The sequence below is a fragment of the Octopus sinensis genome, linkage group LG1, assembly GCF_006345805.1.
Source record: "Octopus sinensis linkage group LG1, ASM634580v1, whole genome shotgun sequence".
NCBI classification, from domain to species: domain Eukaryota; kingdom Metazoa; phylum Mollusca; class Cephalopoda; order Octopoda; family Octopodidae; genus Octopus; species Octopus sinensis.
The window spans coordinates 40,747,446-40,751,759 of NC_042997.1; positions in this window are offsets into that span (position 1 = coordinate 40,747,446).

Here is a 4,314-nt window from a genome sequence, read left to right on the forward strand (position 1 = left end):
GTCTTTGGAAGAGAATTCAATCCGTATATATATGCATAGATAAACAGACAGACAGATAGATAGATAGATAGATAGATAGATAGATAGATAGATAGATAGATAGATAGATAGATAGACAGATAGATAGATAGATAGATAGATAGATAGATAGATAGATAGATAGATAGATAGATAGATAGATAGATAGATAGATTGATAGATAGATAGATAGATAGATAGGCACATACATATATACATAAATATAAATATTTTAAGAAAGACAATGCAAAATGGAGAATTATACATCTTTAACTATTAGCTTACAACATATACGATGCCTACACGTGTTTCTGTTATACCAATGTTTTAAGATTCTTAGATGAGATTGTTCTGTACAACTAACTGATTCATATTAAATTGATTATCGTACCATGTAGGACAAAGTTATATGAGAGAATAAGTGTTTCAAGGAGTTCTCCCCAAGTAAAATGTGCGCCCTTACATAGGGTTCAGCGTTGCAGACTTAAACAAAGATAAAATAATCACCTCGCCTCTTTCAAATTTAGAAAAACGCCTTTGCCTCGAAGTAATATTCCATAATCTCACCTCCAAGTCTAATTTATTAAACTGCGAAAATGAATTATCGATAAAATATATAAACTTTCAAATAATTCCCTAATATGTAGTCTTGGTGAGTGTTGTTTCTCCCTTTGAATGTGGTTTTGACCCTTCATGATATACTCGATCCCCTTTTTCCATACGTTTTTTTCTATTAGCAGTAATTTTTCTAATCTTTGATGTAGAAATCATTTTATTAATACCAATAATTCATTTGTATAAAAGGCATGTATAACCCTTATCTAGTATTATCCATAGTTTTTAAAGTTTTTACTAGACTGTACTAATTTCTCTATTCTATGATAGAAGTGGTATTATAATTGTTTTCCTCGTTTTATTATATCCTTTTTTCTACTTATCTGCTTAATAAATTTTCTAGGTTTTTAGTGTTTACTTAATTCAATGATTAATTTTATCATTACGGCTAAAACTAGTTACCTCTTAACAATAATATTTGCTTTTCTTTTTCAAACCCCCTTAATGACTTATATCTAACTTATAAACGTCTAATATCTTTCGCTACTGTTTATATTATATTTAGCATTAGTAATCAGTTAGATTAATCCTTCAGACCTAAATAATTTGTTCTTACTATATAGCTGGAATTATATCTATTTGTTTTTTCAGTATCCACTAAGGTCAGTTTGAGTTTGAAGACAACTAGAATTCTTGACATTTCGTATTTTATTGCAACTTCACATTTCTATTCTTTCCTTCGTTTATCCAAAACTGCACATTGTTTTGGTTCACTTAATTCTACTACTATTACATTTAGCTCTCTTCAATTTCCCTTTGGAGACACGTTTTGAAAATATTAAGATCACGTATATCTTTGGATCTACATAGTACTATAATCGATTAAATGTGAATCGATTAGTTCTACATAGCCATCGCATCTAAAGATCCTAAAGCATTGGTTGTAAGCTATTATTTAAAGGTGTAATTCTCCATTCTTTATTATGTCTTTCTAATATACTGTGGAATTACATGAGAAATTCTTCGAAGTGAAATCGGGATTTACTAATCGAATGAAACTACAACTGTAATAATTTGATCTACGTGGTTCCTAATGCTTCCTACTGGTCGACGTAGTTATCAAAATTTGGATTGCAACAGTGTGCTTGTCAAGTATCTGCTCTGCTTTTGAAACTCTATCCCTTTGTGTTATATACAAATATCTACACATACATAGATGCACACATACATACATATATACATGAAAGTGTATATACATACTCATATATATACTCTTTTACTCTCTTTTACTCTTTTACTTGTTTCAGTCATTTGACTGCGGCTATGCTGGAGCACCACCTTTAGTCGAGCAAATCGACCCCGGGACTTATTCTTTGTAAGCCCAGTACTTATTCTATCGGTCTTTTTGCCGAACCGCTAATTGACGGGGACGTAAACACACCAGCATCGGTTGTCAAGCGATGGTGGGGGACAAACACAGACACACAAACATATACACACATACATATATATATATATATATATATTATATAATATATATATATAATATATTATATATATATATATACACATTATATATATACATATATACGACAGGCTTCTTTCAGTTTCCGTCTACCAAATCCACTCACAAGGCATTGTTCGGCCCGAGGCTATAGCAGAAGACACTTGCCCAAGATGCCACGCAGTGGGACTGAACCCAGAACCGTGTGGTTGGTAAGCAAGCTACTTACCACACAGCCACTCTTGCGCCTATAAATATATTTCGTGTATGTCTATACATATATAGGCGCAGGTGAGGTTGTGTGATAAGAAGCTTGTTTCCCAACCACATAGTTATGGGTTCAGTACCACTGCGTGGCACCGTGGGACAAGTGTCTTCTGTTATAGCCTCGGGCTGACCAAAACCTTGTGAGTGGATATAGTAGACGGAAACTGAAAAAGCTCGTCGTGTATGTGTGTGTGTGTGCTTATGTTTTCCCCCTCCCCATGACTGCTTGACAACCGGTGTTGGTGTGTTTACGTTCCCATAAAGTAGCAGTTCGGTAAGGGAGACCGATGGAATAAGTACTAGGCTTAAAAAATATAAGTCCGGGGGTCGATTTGTTCAACTAAAAAACCCGTCAAGACGGTGCCCCAGCATAGCCGCAGAAGAATAACTGAAACAAGCAAAAGAATAAAAACAATATATTATATATACACATTCACGTATAACTTATTTATTGTGTGTATGTGCATATATATATATATGTATATATATATATATAATATTATAATATATATATATATATATTGTGTGTGTGTGTGTATATATTATATATATATATATATAATATATATATATATAACAGAAGGTTTGAAAATGCAGTGGACTTTTAGAGATGTTCAACTCGGTATTAAACAAGGCTATTCCTGGCCCTTGTCCTCTTCAATGTGTTCCTTGTGGCTGTGACCTTACTATCTCGCTACGACCTCAACCCCGAAGGGCAGTCTCTTCAACTTGAGGAGACTAAAATCACTAACAAAGACTCAGTCCACCACTCTGTTCGAATTACAGTATACCGATGACTGCGAAGCTCTCGCCCACGAACAAGCCAGCCTTCAGCAGAACCTAGACGTTGTGTGCAACGGCTATCGTCGGGATGGACTCCAGGTCAACACCAAGAAAACAGATCCTTCAACGCTCTAAAAATGCTTCACGCCCTGTGACTCTTTCGATCCAAGGCAACGAGCTAAAGAACATCGAGAAATTCACCTATTTGTGAATTATCTCAAGCAATGGGGTCATTGACCACGAAATTCAGAATAACATGCCCTGTGTCTCTAAGCAGTCTTGCTTGGAGACACAAGGCATGTTATCAAAAACCTGTCTAGACCTGTGTCTCCAAAGCAAAAAACTTAGTAACTCGTATTTTTATATTATATATATATATATAATCATATTTATCCTTCATTGGATGGAGTACTTTTACGTTGACCTTACCATAACAAAATAATAAAACACCAAAGAGAATGTGTGTGTGTGTGTGTGTGTGTGTGTGTGGTATATGTGTGTGTGTGTGTAAGTGCAGACGTGGCTGTGTGGTAAGATGTTCGCTTCCCAACCTCATAGTTCTGGGTTCAGTCCCATTGCGTGGCACCTTTGGCAAGTGTCTCTACTATAGCCTCGAGCCAACAAAACCATCGTAACTGGATTTGGTAGACGGAAATGGAAAGATGCCCGTCGTGTATATATTTACATGCTTATGTGTGTGTGTCTTTGTGTTTGTGTTGACAACTGGTGTTGGTGTGTTTACCTCCCCGTAACTTGGTGGTTCAGCAAAAGACACTGATAGAATAAGTGCTAAGCTTTAAAAAATAAGTCCTGGGGTCAATATGTTCGACTAAAACCCCTCAAGGCGGTGCTTCAGCATGGCCGCAGTCAAATGAATGAAAGAAATAAAAGAATAAAAGAATACATGTGTACGTGTGTGTGTGCGTGCGTGCGTGCATGTGTGTGTGTGTGTGGTGTGTGTGTGTGTGTGTGTGTGTGTGTGTGTGTGTGTGTGTGTGTGTGTGGAGTGTGTGTGTAGAGTGTTTAAAGTGGTGTATAAATATTGTATATTGAGAAGAAAGAGGCAGTCAAAATTTTGGATAATTCTTTATTAATGCTTTCGTTCGTTTATCGAACTCGTCAAGACAAAATCAAAATCAATTTTGCTCTGACGAGTTTGTTAATAAAGAATTATTGAAAATTCTGAC